This window comes from Onychostruthus taczanowskii, unplaced genomic scaffold, assembly GCF_017590055.1.
Source record: "Onychostruthus taczanowskii isolate IOZ18803 unplaced genomic scaffold, ASM1759005v1 scaffold57, whole genome shotgun sequence".
Classification (NCBI taxonomy): domain Eukaryota; kingdom Metazoa; phylum Chordata; class Aves; order Passeriformes; family Passeridae; genus Onychostruthus; species Onychostruthus taczanowskii.
The window spans coordinates 5,144,505-5,165,754 of record NW_024503346.1 but is presented as its reverse complement, the minus strand read 5'-3'; the positions used below and the strand labels follow the sequence as shown (position 1 = coordinate 5,165,754).

The window sequence follows — 21,250 nt, the reverse complement described above, 5'->3', positions numbered from 1 at the left end:
AGTCCAACCATTAAATCCATATCAAATCCAGTCAGGCCAATCACACAATATAATTGACATGGAGCATCGGCAAGCTGTTTTCTGTTGTCCCTCTGCTTGCTGAATACCCCAAAATGAGGGATTTCATTCCTTCTGAGGGAAAGGAGGACGTATCCACACCCCAGGCTGGGTGCTACTACAGCTCAGCAGTGCTGCAGGAGCTGAGGTAATGCATGAGGCCGCCGGGCTGCTGTCTGGCCACGTCAGACACAAAGGGAAGGACGTCTGCTCCAACCTCAGCCAAAAAAGGACACATGGACATGGTTCATCTCCTGGCTGCAAACAGCTCGGGCTGTGCAGGCGGCCGCCGTCGTGCAGCTCAGAGGGAAGGACGGTGAAGGAGCAGCCCACGTGTAGGAGCTGAGGGATCCTTCCTTCCTCTCGCTTGGGTGTGCAGGAGATCCCATCATCCAGCCCTTTGTTCCTTTGGAAAACATGTGCAGCACATCCCGCTGTTTGTGTTTAATCCAAACTAATGTCCTACGGCTATGATACGCGTGATTATGGCAGTCATTTTTAATTAGGGGTTGTGTCAATGTATTGACATTTTTATCGCTTTTGGGGGAGGTAGAGGATATTTTCCTGCAGGTGAACTCCTGTCTTCATGGTTCTCTATCCCTCCAGCTGCACTGCTTGCTTATTAAAAAATGCAATGTTATTAAGCCCATTCTCTGTGCAAGTTAATTAAGCAACTTACACAACACCAAATCCAAGGAATGCAGAATTCAAATTCCCTCCATCCTATGGCAAGATTTATAATCTTATCCTGAGTGCAACATTTATCATTAACAAAAGCCCTGGCAGGATCCTGGAAACAGAGTGATGAAGAGAATGCATTCAGTGTCTTGCTGGGAAGTGGAGTTAGACAGGAATGGCTCAAGCCACTCATTGCCTGCAGTGATGAACACCCTGCAGAAGATATTGTTCACACAGAAAGAAAAGGGAAGGCAGATCATTACATTTATTGGTCATTGCTTTTCAAGAGTCAATAAAGACCTACTGGAAAAGACATGGTTAGTAGCAGGAATATATCTTTTTTGTCTATCTCAAAAATACCTTCGGCTCAATGGCTTTATATAACACCAATGGAAGATCTGACTTCTGCCTGATATGTCAGGATGAATCTTCCTCCTGGGTGATGGTCCTGGTGTAGATAGTGCTCACATTGTACAGTTTTTAATGTCTTTAACCATCTTTAGCTTTGTATCCTGATTGCCCCTTCAGGCTATATGTCAATGCCATCTGGGAGGAAGAGACTTCTGCTCACTCGCTGCTGTAACGAAGATCTCTTGACTAAAACTGTGCTTCCATCACTTAACAAACTGTCAGCACAGAACAATTATCTGCCTGTTGGCTTGCTCGTCCTTTCTTTTCTCCCCTCTCAGAAAAAAAATTTTAAAAAATAACAGAAAAACAGGTGAAGGAAAAGGATTGCCAGAAAAAAAACTCCATGGGCAGAATCCAGCTGATCTGATCACACCACCTGAGACACTTGGAAGATCAAAGGCAGAAGTGGGTCCCTTCTTTGCCACCTCCTCTTCCTATGCTTGACTGGTGAATGCTGTCAGGTCTTTGGGACAGAGAACGTGCCTGTTTTTGTCTGTCTTAAGTCCTGTACAAATATGGATATTAAAGTATTAGTGTATTTAGGCTGATGTGTTCAGCAGCTCTAGATTATGAATTGCTCCTCAAAATAACGTTTGCATTCGCCGACAAAGGTCTTTATTACAGAAGAGGGTCAAGCAAAAAGGATTATTCTTGCTAATTATTCACTGTTATTTAATATTTGCACAAAAGGTTTGCAGGACTGAGTCCTCAGGATTGCCTTGTTTGAGAAGCTAATAGGGTTTCCAGGAAACCAGCAGTGTCTGGTGAGCCATCAGAGCAGCCTCTTATAGTGGATATGGGAAACAATTAGATTTGATGTAGTTAAGGATGGTTGGCTAAAGGTTTCTAATGACTTAGCCAGGACCTGATCCTGGGATTTTCAAAGTCAGTGGTAAGACTTCCACTCAGAGCTGTGCTTTATGGGAAATCGACTGAAGCAGATCCAATTTTCAGACCATGGATGGGTTCAGGAGCTGGGCAGCTCCTGGCTGCAAAGGGCAGACATCACTGAGCTCCAAACCCTGCTGTTGCCTCAGGAAGGATTTGGGAGTGAGCAGGGCTGAAACACAAATTGGTGGGAAGGATTTTTGGCCTATGCCTTACGTTTGTTCCTACACATTATCAGTCCCTAGAGAGCTCCCCTGAAGTCTACCTGCTGCCTTCTTCTTGGGCCTCATATTTCCTTGACTAGACCATAATGGCTGTATTGTTATAGAAATTCCATGCTAAGTGAACTGAATTTCTTGTTCCATAAAGACATAATTAGGCAATAAAAACACAGCCAGAAATCTTCATGCATGGGTGCCTGAAGGTGGGATCCACATTTAGGCATTTAAATGCATGGCCCAACTTTTGGGATCCCTGTGTATTCATACCTTTTCATGCTTCCAGAGAGCTGGAAGCTTCCCTGCTATTCAAGGTGGCTTTGGGGGTACCAAACTTCTTTAAGGAAAAAAAATCATTTACCTTCCCTGGTTTTATTCAAGTTGCAATGCCTCCAGCTTCCCCATTTGACATTTTTTAGTAACTTAATTATCATTACCAAGGAAGAATGTTAATCATGGTGTTGTTTAAATTGGATGCAGCTCTGGGGAACAAGAGAAAATAACCCAGATTGTGGGAGCAGGCGGGAGGAGCATGGTATTTTGGAAACCCAGGCCACAACCTGCTGGAAGCATCTGTTTCTACTCAACCTTTTCCTCTAGAGTCCCAACATCATTCACAGCCCAGACTGCCAGCAATTAGGGACTTGCGCTGAGGATTTCCCTTCCCCTGTGCTTTCATCCCAAGGATGTTCAGGAATCTCAGGACTGGCAGTGACAGCGTTGAGGTGGTTTGCCTGGACAGTCAATTGTGCCTCAGCAGATGCCTTTGCTTGATGCTTCTGAGATGGGAATTAGGAATTGGGATTGAGCAGTGCACACAAACCAGCACGGATAATTACAAAGCAATTAATTATCCAGGACAGATAATGTGTCAAAAGGTGACTCAGAGTCACAGAGGTGGTGGACACTTGGCTGTTTTGCCAAGGGCAGAGTGTGCTCTGAGGCTTCCGACTGGAAAGCAACAAGCACCCTCACTACCCACAGCTGCAAACTTATTTTCCTCTATTTGCAGGCTAAAACATCAACAAATGCATTTTGCATTCACTGCAATCTTCTATCAGGCCATGCCAAAGCCCTTTTGGGTGCGTTGTTGGGTGCTTAGAAAGATGCTGCAGCTGTGAAGATAAATAAATTAAAAAATAGAACCTGTAATTTCTTTTACCTGTTCCTAAGAAATCAGTTGGTGGCAAGAAGGAAAATATGCCTGATCTGACTGAAGTATATGGGAAAAAAACCCACATGTAGACTTCAGTAGGATATCGACATGGATGTTTAGGCACTGTTAAAGTGCAGAAAAATGAGCCAGCAGGATCGAGTAAACACTATTTTCCTTTTAGCTGAGGAAAGGCAGTCCTGCAGTAACATTGCTCCTCATGTCTTTGCCTTTTAAATACCCAGTGACATAAATATTAGATGCATGTTAAGCCTCAGATCCATCAAACGACTCCTTATCTTGAAGCACATGAATACTCTTGGTCCTAGCAGGAACACTTAAATGGTACCTAAAGGACCACGGATGTGAAATGAAGTAAACCTAATTTCTAGCGTGTGAAAAGAGACAAATCTCTGCACACTCTCATGCCAGGGGTTAACTTGGGCCAGGTGTTGTTAAGAAGTAAAGACATGAATAATCTCCCATCAGACTTTTGCATCCAAATGGCTCATTAAAGCTGCAATATTCATAGCTCGTGAGAGTCCTATAGATTTACGATGGCTGGGAAAGGATGACGCCCAGCTTACTTTCCCACCAATCATTATTACACGGGAAAGTGAGCGATTTTCTTTAACTCCATTAGCATAACATTAGTGCTTATAAGGACCAGACTGGAGCAGAGACTTTACAAGTCTTTTAGGTCAACAAAGTCAAACAGAGGACTCTTTTTTAGGAGCACAGCTTATATCTCATTAACAAAAAACCCCATTGTTGGCTAGTGCAGACCGTGGATATTTGCAGTTTGGGCAGTGAGGAAGCAGTTGGCATTCCCAACCCCTTCCCAGCTCTGGCAGCCCTCTAACAGCTGCTTTCTCCACTAGAGGTGTTGAAGGAGCATCTCGACGCATGGTACAAAACACAAGGAGGGAACTTCAGATTAAAACCTTTATTCTTCCCTGCAGCAGATGAAACACTGAGGCACGGGGCTCCTGGGTGGGCACGAGCAAACACATATGAAAATGCACGGCATTTGCAGTGGGAACACACTGGGTTACAGCTGAGATCAATGGAGGAGGGTGATAGGGATTATCAATCTTGAGTGGTCTCCCTTAGGCAGAATTGACTGGCAACCACATAATGACTCAGGCTCAGCCCACCAGTTTAGAGCCTGAGTGATAGATCTGTAGATGCCAATCATCATCATTTCCTTATCAGCAGTGTTCAAGTGGCCATTTGTCTTCTACCCGAACCGCCCTGGTCGGGTTCAAGTGTTTCATCCTCCAAGGTGCGTCTGAGAGATCAATGCACAGCTACAGCTGGTTGAAGGGGACCAAATCCATTGAACAGTTGATTTGGTTCCATTTTACCAGCTTTAGCAAAGCATTTGGCCTCATGGGCTGTGGCAGCAGAGAAGAGAATTCCTCGGGGTCTTTTCTTTCCCAGCTGCCGGGACCTCTTCTGAACTTGCTGCCTGATGCTGCACTGGTTCAAATGGCTTCACTTTCAGGCAGTCAGGATTTATTTAAGCTTCTTAGAGGCTACAGCTGAAGAGTGGGTCTGAATTAAAGAGGCAGGTTGAACAGCAGTGGAATAGTCTGCAGCAGTAACCATCAGCCTGAAGCGTTTTTAAACTTGATATTTGGCTCTGTCGGTTTTGAGAGCCACGTTGCTATTACAGTGTGACATAAGGAAATGTTAAGCTACTGTTTTAATCCAGATGCTTTAATTATCACCTCCTGCCTCCTTTCCTTTCAGTGTTATATGGTGTGCTGTCCTCCTCCATGCCCTGTTTTGGTGTCTGAAGTGACACCTAACACGCAGCAGCACAGATGTCGTCTGCTACAACCAGCCCAGCCCACAGCCAAGGAACTCAGGCTGCAGAACTCTTCTCCCCTCAGGGCTCTCCTTGAAAAATGGGAGGGAAAAGGCTGGAACACCTGAAATCTTTTTTTAGAGATTAGCAAACTTTGCTTCCCTACTGTGAAGCCTCCTGTGTTTTCTCATCTGGCATTAAAATCAGCATTTTCAGGAGGTTTAAGGCCTGCTCAAGCAATGGTTGTTATTTGTCATAACCAGAAACCAACAGCAAAGTGGTGGAAAGGAAACAAAAGGGAGGAATGAAAGAAAAAAGAAAAAGAAAAAAAGCTTTTCTTTCTTGCAATCTCATAATCTGGCAATTTGTCCCCCAATGGGGAAAGCAAGCCCCTGCTCCACCACTGCTGTCCAAGTCACTCCTGTGATGGTTCACATCTCAGCACTGGGGTGTTGATTTCTCCTGGAGAGCCCTGCAGCACGAACACCCCACTGCTAAAAATAACCCAGTAAATCAAATTTAAAAATCACAGCAGCTCCGATCATTTCTGCAGTGGGAGCCAATAAAGTGAGGCCTTTCCTTCTTAACCCGGAGCCATGCGCAGATATTGCACATTGCCATGTGCATAACCTATTTAAAGAATTTATATGCGTCATAAGGCAAAGGTGACTTTTCCCCCTTCTCCCTCGCAGCCCACCATGCTGCAAGATGATACCAGGGAAAAGCACCTGTGCTTGGAACCTCTGCACGCAGAAATATTGCAAATGGGCCAGCATTTCTTCTCCTGAAGAATTACAGGCTTCGCATTGTCACGGTAAGCACTGCAGATCACTTAACTGCCCAAACCCGTTACTCTAAGCTGCCTATAAATAAATGGAGAGAGAGATGGAGAAAGGGGGAGAGAATAGCCTTTTAAAAAGAGCTCTACAATTAATTTAATCAAGTTATCTGTAGGTACCTTTTCAAGAGACAATCAAGCCAAGGAACTAAATGGAAACTTAGGCAGTGAAGACCTGGAAGTATTAAATTCATCCTTTGCTAACTTACAGGAGGCAAAGGAAAGTAATTATTTGCTGGTGATTGGGTACAGGTGGAGGTGCCATTAGTGACTGAGGCTGCACAGAGCGAAGTCCTGATGGGCACATGGATTTTGGGATAGAGTGCATCAAACTGCCTGAGCATCACACCTCAAACACAGTCTGCTCCCCAGGTATGTGGGCACTGTCCCAGCCCTGTTGATCTGGGGTCAGTCCTCTGAAAGCAGCACTGTGGGAGAGAGATGTGGGGTTACACTGAGCATCTTCTGCTGGGGACCAGAGTTGTCCCCACTCCCCCTTGCTTTGCTTTGGGGAGTGCCTTGGGGCATATTTGAAATCAATGTGAGTCAGCGTGGTTGTTCTATAACATTTTGTTTAAATTCTCTGCAATGAGTTATGGGTAAGGTTTTCCTTTTTAGAAAATTAGGTTTTCTCTTCTGGATGCCATTAATCAAAACTAATGATGTCTCTCTGGTGGTGAGGCTTTCCTAGCAGCTGAGAAAGAGCAGCCCACATTATAAAGCTGGAGAGGGCTGCAACACACGGGGACTTGTAGCCTGCCAGCAGGGAGGGCCCAGGTCTCTGCCAGCCCAGGCACTGCCAGGCTGGGCTCTGGAGCTGTACCAGCCACCCTAACAGGATGGATTGCAGATGTGGTCAGAGGTCTGAGCTGTGCTGAAGTCCCAGATCTCTCTAGTGAGCCAGTGCCCATTTCCAAATGCCTGTGGCCCCCCTCCACTATGAAATAGGAGGGATTCAACCAGCAAGATCTGGCAGCAGAGTTTGCCAATCCTAAGAGCCAGGCAGGGATCAGTGCTGCTCTCCCTTCCTGCCTGTGCCCCTGTTGCAAGTGCAGCCTGTGACAGCACCCCAAACCAGGCCCAAAACCTCAACCCCCCAACACCAGCACGGTCAGGATTGCGTCCAAAGCAAAGCCAAGTCTCATCATCTCCTCATGAAACTGGGTCTTGCATTGGAAAGGTGTGGAAGGAGCAGGTGCTGGTGCCTCCCTGCACATGGCCCTGCTCCTGGCCCTGCCATCCTGAGCTGGGCAAAGCCTACAGGAGCTGTGGAATGGCACTGGAGAGCCATGGGCACGTGGAGTGAGAGCCAGGGGCTAGAGGTGAATCCAAGCCAAAATAGCAGCACAAACATGTGCCTGGTTTGTCCCGCTCTGGTGACCCTTACATGGCACCTCTGCCTGGCTACTGGCTCTGCTGTCCATGATTATATCCAGGAAAATGGGCAAAAGCCCCCAGTGATGTGGCAAGAAGGATCAGTAGTACCCAACAGGAGAATCTCCTCTATTGCAGATATTGCAGATCTTTCCACTTCAGCCTCAATATTCTAATAAAGACGTGTTATAGACAGTACAGAAAAGGCAAAGAATTTATCAGCATTTGTCGATATTCCTAATGAAGCAGAAGATTCAACATGCAATAGAATTAGCCTACAACAAACCCTTGCATGGGGCCCATCCTTCTGAGTCCAGAAATCTCCTGCCTATTCCAGTCCAATACACTTTTGAGAAATGAGCAGCCCTCCAAGCCATTATCATTATAAGCTAAAAGGCCAAATGAGACAAAGTACTGTTGCTCTTCATCTGAATAAACAAATCATTTTTAGATCAAATGCATGAACAATTTATCATTCTAAAATCCAATCAAAAGGAAAAAAACAACAATACAGAACATTGATTTCCTACAGCTTTATCTTAATGAAGTGCACATTCCCTTTGTAATTAGCTTTGGAAGGTTTCTTTTCCCCCCTTTCCCAAAGCTAATGTGTTATTTGATTTCCATCCAAACATTACTAAATTGGAGGAAATTTCCTCAAAATGAAGTGGCTTTTGATAATACAGGAAAATGTCTACTCTCTCACATTGCTATTTTTTCCCCCAAACAGACATACTTATACTGCAGATGATTCAACTTTATTGCATGGTGTCTTTGCGAGGATGTTTAAATCAATGCCACAGTTGCAGGATTCTGCCCAATGTGCCATTTGTAAACCAGAAAATACAAGCTTGCTGCTTTTATCCTTTTCCTTACAGACATCAAATATTAATTGAACTTATATTATTACAGGGAAAAAGTAGACTGTGTTTTATTAACATTTCTAAAATTAAAGATGTTCAACCCAAAAAGTAGACTCCAGACAAGGCTCAAGAGCCTTCTGCTTGGATTTTATTTGACTTAATTAAAAAGCATTCAGTTCCTTTGTGCACTAAGGCAGTTGCTGACATTGCAGTAGCCACTCAGTCTTTCAAACCAAAACTATTACCTGAACTTAATAAAGTGTCTATTTAATTTATACACCCTCATGAACTCACCTGTCTCGAACAGACACAACATGGATCTTGCTAATGAGCAGTGAACGCAGCAACTTGACAGCAAACTCACCAGCACCCCGGGGTAACTCAACTGCCCCAAAACTTCATTTCCATCTCCTTTAATCTGCCTTCTCCACCATGACTGCTGTTATCCAATATCCCTGAGCCAGCGATCCCTGTGCATTGCTGGAAATGCCCCTTGCCAGGCCACCTCTCCCTTCCTCCCCTAAATATCTCCTTTAAGTCTTCTCCTCTTTAAACGGTGCTGACCAGAGGACTGTTGCTTTCACCCTGCTTTAGGGAGTACTTGCTGAAATGAAATATCTAATTTGATGGTCTGGTTTTATTTGGGTGTATTGCCAAGGTACATGGCAATATCTATGACAGGGAATAAAGTCCCATACCCTACAGTATCACCTTATTCCTTCATTATAAAGACCATCTAAGGTGACTTTATCTCTTTCTTAACCTAAATTTTGGTCCTAGGCCTCCTCTAAAAACAACAGTCAAGCAGGACCTGCTCTGTTCTGACAATGTAGAGCATCATTACCTGCAGGGAGCTGGCTCCATGTGGGATCAAGAGGGTCCCTCCAAAGCTCTTTTCCTGAAGCACAAGACTCTGAGCAGGACTCTGGGAGCTGCACCTCCTGAAACCGGCTGTGGAAATAGTTGTGGCGTTGGATTTTTTTGTTTTGCTACTCACACTCTCAAAAGAGAACAAAGCCGTTCCCTAATACAGTTTGTGCATTTTATGGACCTAACAATTAAACAGGTTTTAAAACATGTGCTGACTGCATAATCCCATACAGGGGAGTGCACTCAGCGTTTTTAAACAGCAACTGATAGGAGATACCACTTAATAGTACAAAACACCAGCAGTCCCGTTAAAATCAATAGAAAATTAGATTCTATGAAAATGCAATACATGTCCAATTAGTTATAATTGGAGCAAATGGTGATGCAGATAAACTCCTGGAGGCAGAGGGATTTGTCCGGAACGCTCCCCGCCGGCCGCGGGCACGGCGCAGGATGGGCCCTGGGCTGTGCCATGCCCTGGGCAGGAGGGATGAGCCACCTCACACAGGAATTTTAACTCTTGTCTAATTATGGAGCTGCTCCGAGCCAGCGGGACGGCTCTGGTGCACCACTGTGCCTGGTGAAAAACAATCGGCTGTCACATGGAAACCTCCCTGTTGGACTTGACAAATTATGCCAGCAAACCTGTTTAAGAACTAAAACATCTTTGGACACGGTGACAGGCAGAGAAAGATGCTGTGTTATTTATTTATTTGCCCATCAGAGTTTAAGAATTGTGGCTTAGTCCCACCAATGCTCTTTTTCCCCCCTGCCTGACTGTTGTTATATCAGTTTAAACTCCTTCCCACCAATTATTTCTCAGGCTTCTTTCAACTCCTAAAAACTCAGCTGCACGGCAAAATGGGAACTAGGTTATGCAATTCTAACGCTTTATTTTTAACATCTTTGGTGCAACATATTGCCCTCCTCTTTGTTTCATCTTATGACTAAAGAAAAAGAGCGAAGATCCCCTATTGCAGCGGCGCAAAGGGACATCCCCAACCAAACATCTCCCCAACCCTTCCTGCCCTCACACTGGATGAAAACACATCACTTGCAGTACAACAATTATTAATTTGCAGCATTTTTTTAATATAAACACTAGAAAGTAACAGTTATTTTACCAAAACTATTGGCTCAGAGCTAAGCAGCAATAACTTTCTGCAGGGTTCATATTTTCTTATTTTATATTAGTTATTCAAATTATTCAAAGACTAATGAGCACAAAGAGAAACAAAAACCCTCATGTTCACTAAGACCTGAAACCTTTTTTGCATTACTGGACACAGTTACTTACACTGTTAAGGGAACTGTCTCTCAAGAAAGGGGAAAAAAAAAAGAAGTGGCAGCTTTTATTTGTTATGCTGACTCAGCCAAATGGTGGAACAAGAAACATTAAGCCCCAATCCATAACTTTTGTGGCCGCTCAAAGGACGTATTCTTCCTCGACACTGATAAAAGTTTAATATGTAGTTGCCCAGGTTTTTAATAAACTTGTCAACAAAAGAGCAAGGCAAATTGATGGGGACCTTCCCAGGAATAAATTCAGTTTCAAATAGGCTAAATGAGCGTGGAGGACAGGGAGGGGACGGTGCACGGGTGACTTTTGCTGGGCTTTGCAAAAATGGCACAATAGATTTTAGTGGGTGCATCTTATTGTCTCAAAGACAAGGCTTTAGGACAAAGCTGGCTTAATTTAAAGAAGGCAAAGTGGTGCAGCACAGCTCTGACACCATGAGGGACAGAAGGGGCAAAGCCTGGACATAAATACCCACCTCACCCTGCCTGCACATTCCAGTCCCCATCCCACAGCAGACCTGCCCAGGGGCAAGCTGCAGTGTTGCTCCATGATTATATCCCCAATTTCCCACTGCACACATTTCAGGACATCCCTTTCAGGTATCACCTGCACAGCCACCTCCTCTGTTTGGCCAAGCCTTCCCTGCTCCCTGCTCCATCATTTCCCTTCAAATACTTCAAGGCTGAGCTTAATTCAAGCCCAACACAGTCCTTTTCCTCTGCTCTTTCAGAAATTGTTTCACTTTCCTGCAGTCCATAGCTACAAGCACTCCTCACTTTTAGGGACCAGTTACCCTACATCCTTGTGCCATGAGCTCCAGGCAGTGCCCACCTCCTGTCAGGTTGGGAGTGAATTGACCGCATGAGATTCATTACTTTCTGCTAGCTTCAATCAAGTTGGTGTCTTAAATTATTAAGACTTGGGATTTTTTTGTTAATTTGTTTACCCGAAGTAAACACAAATATTAAATCAGAACTTCCAATAGTCTCGCTGCCAGGAAATTAACAAGCAAATTAACCCGCAGCCTCCCAGAAGGGAACACCAGTCTTTTCATCTCAGCAGCTCCTTGTGACACTTTGCTTCAAGTGTCACCATCTCCCTCCTGACACCTTCCTTTGCTTGCACCAAACAGCTTGAAAAGCCAAAAGCCAAGTCCTGTCTCCAATGCCAGGTCACAGCTCAGATTGGAAGCGCTCTCCCAGCCGTTGTGGTGAACTTTATTCTCGATTGCTCTTAGGTCACTGGATTCCTGCTCCTGTGGCTTTATCCGACTCCCCAAATGCCAGGGTTGACTTGCCTATGTAAGGTCTTTGCAGGGATGGCTCCTGTCCTTACAGCTGCTGGGTGACTTCTGCGGTTGGTGGTCACGAGTCCCACGCCTCCTGGCTGCCCAGATGCCACCTAATCCTGTCCCCCAGAAGGGCAGCTGAGAATGAGCACTATTTATAGCAGTTGTTCCCCAGTTCCCCCAGGCTCATCAGTCTGCCCAGGGCTTTTTTAGATAGCGGCACAGGTCCCAGCACAGGCCATATCTGGGCATGGTGAGGCATTTACAGGCACGGCTCTGTGCTTCAGGAGAAAAAAAAAGGAAAAAGAAAAAAAAAGGAAAACCCTGCATCTGTTGGAGACGTCAGTCACCTGCTTCCCTTGAGCCTCCTGAGCACCACCAGCAACTGTTCCAACTGCTAAAACCTTTGACTATCAAATCCTGCTTTAGTCAAGACATATCTGTGTCTGAAAGCCTTCCCCTTGCACACAAGGGGGTCATCCACCAGCGCTGCTCCTCCGTACAGACTGCTCTGGAAAAATACAGACTAACCCAGGGATGCTCGGCGGTGCTGCTTACACAGTGCAAGCAAAAACACCTCAACAGCATCACGGGGTGCTGCAGTGGTCAGGAGACAGCAGCCCACAGGGACACTGCTCCACCTGTGGGTGCCCACCGAGGTGCTCAGAGCTGGGCATGTACAGCTGGTTAAGCCTGGCATAGCCCAACCTGCCTGGTGCTGGCAGAGTCACCCAGCATGCAGGATCACACAGGTGACCAGCAGGCAGGCCTGCAGTGCTGGAGCACCCCATGGACCCCATCACCCCTCATCCTGCTGGGATACCCCCAGCCATCCACAGCTCCATGGACTCATGGTTGAGGTCCAGCCTCCATACCTCACACCTTGCACGTGTTCCAAGGTGTGGGGAATGCAGATGAGTGTTTGCATGACAGCACGAGGGCAGAGGGGCACAGTCCAGGCAGGCTGTGCCATCTCCCCAAATACACACCCGGCAGAACTGTGCAGGCCAATGCCAACCAAACCAGGACAACCTTGGCCTCACATCACTGCCTCCACCTGCCTTGGCCACCTCCACCTTCTACCTCACAGTGCAAACACAGCTTCAACAACTCCTCAGCAAGAACCTACTTCGCCTTGGAGGGAAACCGAGGCAGGCGAGCTACACAACTTGTCTGCAACCCCAGCGAGCCAGCAGTGGAGTCTGTGTTCTCCCTTGGCTCCCATCCTTGGAGGGCTGGGCTGCTCTCAGCATGACCCCCCGCATCCCAGTGGGAAGGCAGCTCTCAGCATCGCTGTCCGCTTGGCTGAGGTCAAGAGCAACTTCAGCACCACGCGGCAAACATTTAACCCAGCATCTTCTCTGGGAGGCACCCGCCAGTGCGGCACTGAAATCAGCCCTGGGCTTTCCGGGGAGGGATCCGAGCTGAGGAGCGAGGATATTTCTCTTGCTAGGAACACGCCACCCCCTCGCCCACAGTCACTGCTAAGTGCAAGATGTGGTGAAAGTCTTTAAAAATAGATATATTCCCAAGCAATTCATGCCGCTTGCATCTGGCAGGGCAAACCTAGCATGGAAGCTCTTTCTTACTGACTAAAAAGGATTGTTAGCAGCTCGAGGCTCGTGCAACCTTGACTCTCTCCTCCTCTCTTCAGGGCCTTCTCTTGTTCTTGGCCTAAACCAGTCCTGGGAAACACAAGGGAAGCCCTGCCCAGCTAGGCTGGTGTCAAAGGCAGGCAAAGATACTGCAGTGCAGTGCTGATCTCTTCTGCAATCGGACGTGCAGACTAGCCCGAGTGCTGAGTCAGCACAATTTCTTTTTTGATTGGTTGATCTGAGTAACATATTTTCAATGTATGCTAAAGGGGCAGCAATTAATACCTTTTCCCCCTTTCCCCACTTTCCCAAACCGCTTCGAATCGAATGCACAAATCTCACCCCCAAAGTCACACTCTGGTCCTAAATATTCTGAGGCTCTTTCATTTTTAATTTAGGGCATTAAAAAAAAAAATTTGCAATCTAAGCGATGCTCACTTTGATCGACTTGTGCTGCTGCAGCTAAAATATCTGTCCTGCAGGTCAATCTAATCATGCTTAATAGCAGTTTATTCTTCAACGCAACATTTTTCACGTTGGGTCGACAGTTTTAAATGAGATTGCTGATGCACCCCTTTACTAATGCTTTTACCAGGGCCAGCACATCCCTTGAAATACTTGTGCAATAAAATGCTTTATTGCTCTTGATGAATGCACTATTAAACTTGAATTGCAAACATGCCCCCCCTTTAAAAAAAAAAATAGAGGGTGCTAGTATTTATGGGACCACCTGTCTTCCAACATTAAGTAATAGTAACAACTGTAATAATGGATCATCAATGCAACAGACACGCAAAAGTACAGAAAAAAGAAAAACCCGCCAGGGAAAACCGCATGGCACAAATTTGTCCCTGTGCTCTCATGTGCACGTGCGAAATATCCATCTTATACCTGCCGGTAGTTCCGCTTACATGCGGGGAATTCATCTCCAGAACGGCTGGATTTTGTGAGGCATAGAATAGAAAAAATTAACTAATTTGGTCCACCGGATTTATGGCTTTTACAATTCTCAGAGCTCCTGTTTCTGTGCCTGGCACTGCACAGTCCTCGGCTCGCAGGATGGATGGGCGCACCTGAGCATCCCAGCGCTGCGGGTCCAGCACGAGTGCTCCTCATATCACACCCAGCACGGCTCTCAAGGCCAGGAGCTGCTCACCAATTTATAGAAAGCTTAAGAGAAGTGGATTTAATTTAGCTGTAAAATAGAGCGGACCCAGTGCAATGTAACGGCCGCAGTTTTAATCCAAAGAGGTGTAACAGGGATAAAGAGCTGCCATGGAGCAGAAGAATGGTGCCAAGTGGTTGGTGAAGGCCTGCAGCCATCACCTGCTTCCACTGGTGTCAACAGCAAGGCTACCATGGCTCTTGGGGGGCCACATACAACCCATTTCATTTTTAACATCGTCCAAGTTCGGGTGAAACCATCCATGCCAAAGCTTCCCCTGCCATCTCCGCTGCCATGCTGCGAGACAGCGCTCAGAATTATTCCTTTGAAAATATTTACATAAAAAATAAATCTGAGCACTTAGCGACTTCCTAAAGTTAGCAATTCCATGTGATTAACAAGCGTATTAATTCAGAGAGGCGGGGGGAAGGAGATAAAAATTGCATTACAAATGCAGGTATCTGCTGTAAATCAAACCATGAACACCTTACAAGAGCAACATGCAGTGGCACAGGGGTTTTAGTATAACCTGTGCTGAGAAGGGGAAGAAAACAGAGAGGGGAGGAAGAAAAAAGAAAATTAAAAAAAAAAAAATAAAAGAAAAGAGAAAAAAGAAAGAAAAAAAAAGGAAGAAAGAAAAAAATTTAAAAAGGCAGGAGAAGGAAAATGAGAAGGAGTGGGACAAAGGGTCAGCAAAGAAAGGAGGAGAATTTCATATATAAATTATATATTAGATGTAATGTTATGTTATATTCAGAATGGTGAGAATTGTCCTCATTTTTCATCCAGAGACTCAAGGTAACATTGCTGATTTACAAAGGAGCAGAACTGCAGTCCTGCACGGAACCAGAGCCTTCCTGCCCGGGTTCAGCTCGTTTCCCAGCATCCACCAGTTTCATATTTAAGTCTGACCCCAAAATGGGGCTGGACACCCACAGGACCAACCCTTGTGGGGTCATGGGGGCCAAGGATTGTCCCCAGGCAGGGTGGCTGCTGGTGGGGCTGAGCCCAGGGGTTGCTGCATCCCTGCAGCCGGGTCCTGAGGGACTGCGCCGCAGCCAGCCAGGAACACCCTGGCTTTCCAGGGCCCTGCACAACCAGAGCATCTGAAAAAGCCAACAGGATAATGTGCACACCAGCCATCCTCCAGTGCAAACCCAGCCTTCCCTAAGCCACCTGGCAGAAAAAGCAAAGGCTCCTCCTCTGCTGGGAAGGGGCTCAGCACTGCCCACGCCTCCATCAGCCATGGGTTCTAATTTAAACAACAACAACAACAACAACAACAACAACGAAAAGCACCTCAATAAACCCCACAAATCCTACAGGTAGGAAATCTCCTCAATAGCCCAACCTGCCTTTTCTCACCCACTACTCATGAGCACCTGCTTGAGTTCGATCCCCCTTGGCGTACCTGGAACAAGTGATGGCGGCGCTCACCGTGAATAGAGAGGGATAAAGACTCCCCAAAATCCAAACTCAGAGCCTCGACTGTTCCCATGCCTGGGGAAGGATGCTGCCATGGGAAAGACTTGATTAACCTCTGCATGACATGTCCTGGCACCACACCTACCAAACGATGCCTGACGAGCCCGTGAGTAAGGCAAAGATGGGGTTGTGATTGCAAGGAAATCACTCAAAAGCAAAATGCTGCCCTCAGCGGCCCCACAGAGATGGAAACTGGAGTTTGGGAAACTGGGAAGTGCCTTTTGGAGGAGTTCAGCTTTGCACATCCTTGCAACTTCACAGAAACATGAGGCAATTTGGGGCTGAAAGCTTTAAACCCTCGGATGTGACTCCCGCCTAGGCAGAACATTAAACGTGTCTTTAAACTAAATTTCTTTTATCTTGCCACATTATTGTAAGATCCTGTAAACATAGCCAACTATTTTACACTGGAAAATGTTACAAAGGAAAAGGCTTCCAGAATTAGGATCTAATTTTCTTATTTAAGACCCCTATATTCAGGGCACTCCTCTGGCTTTAGCTGTGATCCGCTGACTCGACGGCTCACCACACTGACAAGGAAGGTGTCCTCCTCACCAGTTTTAAGCACAAAAAGTTTTAATGTGGGGAAGATTCAAAAAGTGGAATTTGCACACTAATTTAAAGCTAAAACACTGCACGGCAACTGTTGTCTCCTTTTCCTCTCTCTTCTTCTTCCCCCGCCATCCACCTCCTTTTGTTGTTCCTAGATTTAAAGATCAGCCAGCTTTGTTTGCTATCCAGCCTTATTTTTGGGGTAAAAGGGGTCGATGGAGAAGCAGGAGAAGGGAGGGATTGGCCTGCATCCCTGTTAAAACCCAGGAGCGGACAGCCAGCTTTCCTCTGGCATCGCCTTTCAAAGCCCATGCCGCAGTCAGCATATTGAATATTTAATGTCCTGATGAGCATTTCCACCTGCTGACACAGGCAAAGTGACAGAACAATACACGCGCTGGAACAAGATCATCAATTGACTCCCCAGTCAGTCTGCCGGGTCAGGCAGTTAAAAAAAATAATAATATAAAATAATCTGTCTGTCTTTCTCCCCCGCCTTGCCCGGGGTCACACATTGCTCCTCTGAGAAGGATTCCCACCTGAAATACATACTTCTTTACATTCCATAGCTTGCCAGGTTCATATGGGCATATAAAGAAGTATGTCTCTCAAGCAGGTAGTTTCAATATGCGCATTTATATGGTCACAGGAGGAAAAATAACGCTGATTTACAATTTACATCCTGAGAGTGAGTTACGGCTCAGTTCAAACCAGCAGACTTTCCTCCTGCCCAGCCCATGTGCAGACAGACACACACCCCAGCTCCCTATCCTTGCCCGTAATGCTGGGCTGAGCCCTCGGCAGATGATGGATTTTGGGTCCTGGGAAGGGGAACTGCATAATTCACTGGACACAAAGCAGCAGAGGTCCAGTGGCTGCCCTAGCAGGGGCTCTTTGAAACGTAAACGGCACAGAGTAAAAGCCAGCCTCCCACTCCACCTAAAAAGTAGGTGTTTCATTCTGTATCATAAACTTCCAGCATTTAAAAAAGACAAAAATGTGGTTTAGAGGAAAGCCTTTGCTGTACACGCATATGGGTTTCATTCCAGACAAAGCCATGTGGGAGAAAGTTAAATATCTATCAATTCCCAATTGCCTCCATCCTACAATTTGGAAACAAAAAGCCAATTTGTTTTCAGAAAGCCAAGAATCGAATGGCAAGCTACTGATTTACAAACCACCACCGGGAAGGACTGCTCCTTTCGCCAGAGTAAGAGAACTCATCAGCCCCAGACACGCGATTGCTTTATCAGTAAGTAGAGATTAAAGCATAGGAAGAAGAAAGCATCTTACCTAGTGAATCCAATGATTTTTCCTCTGCTGGTCACTGGGAGCGAGACACTACCCCCACAGATAAGCAACCCCCAAAAGATAGCACACGCCTTTCGGCACGTTCAGGGCATTAAAAATAATAAAAAAAAAAAATTAAAAATTGCTTCTAATAACTCATCCGGTTGAGCTCCACGCCAGCTAAGGGGCTTTGGGAAGACCTGCAGACGTAAAAGGCAGCCAAGGCGAGGTGCTGGGAGCTCGGGCCAAAGCCTTGCCGAGTTCTCCCCGCATCCCCCGTGGGCTGCGCGCCCCGGCCGGCACCGCGCTGCGCCCCGCGGGGCTCGGTCCCGCACGCAGCCCTGCCCCTGCCCCTGCCCCTCTCCCTCCAAACCCTCGCAGCCGTGCTGAGCTTTAAAGCTCCCTGAACAATGTGGGCCGAGTGGCAGGGCTGCGCTGGCCGCCCGGGCTGAATGGGAGACTATAATGGGCAGGATTTAGGCAGGAGCGCGGCGGAGGTCACGGCGGGCGCTGCCTGCTCGCTCAGCAGGGCGGGCACGGTGCCTCCTCACCTGCGCCGATCGATACCAATTTACAGGCAAATGTGCAATGGCTGCCTCCGTGTTAATGAATTTTACCGTTCCTCACAGTCTTCTAATGAACCCTTTAAAGAGGGTTTAAGTAAACTTAGCAAGTGGCAAACTAAGCGCTTTGGAATACCTAATTGCATGGATGCGTCTCACTGCTTTTTAAAATATCACTGCCGGCTGGGGAGCAAATATTTCCCTGCGCCCCATCGACTTCCAGTAGCACTGAAAAGCAAAGGCCACACAGAGTCCGGGTGTAAATCCGCTGTGCTCAGCCCCAAACCCCAAAAATCGCTTCACACCCCTCATGCAACACCAGCACACGCCTCGGTCTTGGCTCTGTGCAGCTTCCCCTTCATTCCATCAGTTTGTTGGCCCTTTTAACCATCATTATTTGTCTCATTTAAAGGCAAATTTCAACCTTTAGTTTGGATTAAGGGGAAGAGAGATGGAGCTGTGGCACTGGTGTAATGCATGACTGCAGTGAAATTAAAGCAAAGGGAGAGCTGAAGAGTATAAAGGAAAGTCTGAGTAATTCAGATTTAAAAAAAAAAACCAAACAAACAACAAAAACAAAGTGTTGGTGGTGGGGTGTTGCACAGCCAAGTGCTCCATGGTATTGAATTTCCTTCAGACTGACAGCAGTAGGACAGCTACTGGCCTTCTTGGGCCGTTAAACATCTGCACCTTGTACCAAATTTGATTTCCTCAAATGCATTTGACGTGGGCTGTCCTAAACGGTCCCCAACTTCTGCAGACCAGCGGGACAGCAGCTGCCAGCCATCTAAAGCGAGCCCTGTGGAGGAGCTTTAAAAAAATGACCTTATAAATCCTTACTAGAACTGAAGACAATGACACGACCACGGCAGCAGAGTTCATCGCGGCGGCTGAAATTTGCTTTGAGGTTCTGGGTGCAATCTTATGCTTTCCAGGGTTGTGCCATTTGGTGGAGGAGCAGACAAATGGCCGTGATGGTGCCTTTAATGTAACACCAGAGGCACCCTGTGGATCCCATCCTCCAGCTACCACCAGGAGTAGAGTGATGGTGGGTGAACATCAGCCACTATCCTCAACCCACTTGGGCTTGCTGAGCTCCTACGCTTGCTCTTGACAGAAAAACATGCGCAATAAAACTGTGGCTGTTCTGGAGAGAAAAATGGATGGAGACCTGGATCATGCAGAGGCCAAGGGGCAAATAAAAGGGGAGGGAAGAGCCTGAGGTATTGCCTGAAGGCGAAAGGGGAAGGAGAGGGGTGAGAGGGATGGAAAGCAACATGCTGTATATTATAATCCCTGCTCTGCCCAAGGCTCAAGGTGCTGCTCAGGTCCAAGTGTCAAAGTCAAACTGAAGCTGTGCAGCACAAACCTTTGGGGACTTTGTATCCAGCCCCTGTGTAGGGCTGGGCACCAGAGAAGGGAGATGCCAGCGGGGCCGAGGTGGAGGCAGGTGCTCGTCCCAGCACAGCCCATGGCAGAGAGACTGGGCTCAGACCTTGGGAGCCACAGACACAACCATCTGCTCGAGAGGAACCCAGCAATTAAACTGACAGCACAAATCATGGATTTCTGCCTATACAATTACACAGAGCACACTCCCTCAGGCACAGGCACACATATACCTGTATCCACACTCCCCACACAGCCTGGAGATGGGCTGTGTCTGGGTGATACATTACACCTGCTTGTATATAGCATTTATATACCTATGCATAAAGATGCATATAAAATATCCATATGCATGCTATAAAACGTACCTAAATCTGCATGAGTGTGTGTGTGCACCACAGGATCCACCTCACCAAACTGGTGTCTATATATCCATGTGATAGGTACCACCACTATCATATAAAATATAATGACCAGAGTCAACTCTGAGTTGCAGAAGCAATAACAGTCAATTGATGCTACACTTCATGTAACCTGAATTCCAAACCCTTGCAGGGAAACCTAACTTCTCCTCCTCCCCATATTCCCTTTCTGACCATCCACAAACCATGCGCCTGCAATTAATACTCATTTCTCGGCATTTTAACAGTTAATCACTACAGCATTGAGATCATTGCAAGTTAGGCTAAGTTTAACCACCTCTCACCCTTTTGCTCTGCCTGATATCAGCTTATAGCACTAGTTTGTTGCAAATAAATAAATAAAGCCCCAATCCCCCCAGGTGTCATTAGCCAGCCTGTGTCTGAATTAGGCATTTAAAGGCCGGTTTAACCTTGCAGAACGGTTGCATGTCAAAGTTCTAACATTTCAGTTCAGATTATTCTAGTGCACTGCTTGCTCTGCAGTTTGTTAGTTTTTGGTTTTTTGTTTTTCCTTTTTTTTTTTTTTTAAATGCGGAGTATGCCACAGCAGAACAAAAAAAAAAAAAAGAGGGGGGTGAGGTTTCCTAAGCGATCCACAGATTAAACACACACCCAGCAAATCCCCACACAGGCACACACACACACATACATTTGTGTATGCAGAAGCCCACATTTAAGTCCCCGGGTAAGTTGGATTGGCAGGTAAGTCCTGCATTGGCCAGGAAAAGTGTTTAAACCAAGCTGAGCTGGTAGCGGTTAAAGGCAAGACAGGGAGCAGAAGAGAGGAGGGAAAAAAAAAAGAAGACATACCAGTTAGGAGCTTCTGTTGCAGCAGAGGACTCACCAGAGCACTAGCTGAAAGCTGAATCAGCTTTCGAGAGTTAGGGATGCATAGAGGAGGGTCATGGAATCACAAGGTAATAATGCGCTTCATGCTGCAGCCGTCAGCCTTCTCCTTATAGCCAATCTCTAATGCAGGAAGGGAACAGAGAGCAGGCCCAGGGATGGGATTAGTCCTCACTTGGAGAGGAAAAAAAA

The 21,250-nt window shown here is 46.4% G+C and overlaps 1 long non-coding RNA gene across 1 annotated transcript in view; it reads right to left on the bottom strand.

Annotated features, from left to right (window-relative positions):
- Positions 1 to 1,195: 1,195 nt before the first annotated feature.
- Positions 1,196 to 21,250, bottom strand: part of LOC121342975 — a 20,381-nt gene continuing 326 nt past the window's right edge. The window contains exons 2-3 of the long non-coding RNA XR_005953628.1: positions 21,023 to 21,232; positions 1,196 to 1,651 (exon numbers count right to left, since the gene is read on the bottom strand). This is a non-coding gene — a long non-coding RNA (uncharacterized LOC121342975). The remainder of the gene's footprint in view (positions 1,652 to 21,022; positions 21,233 to 21,250) is intronic.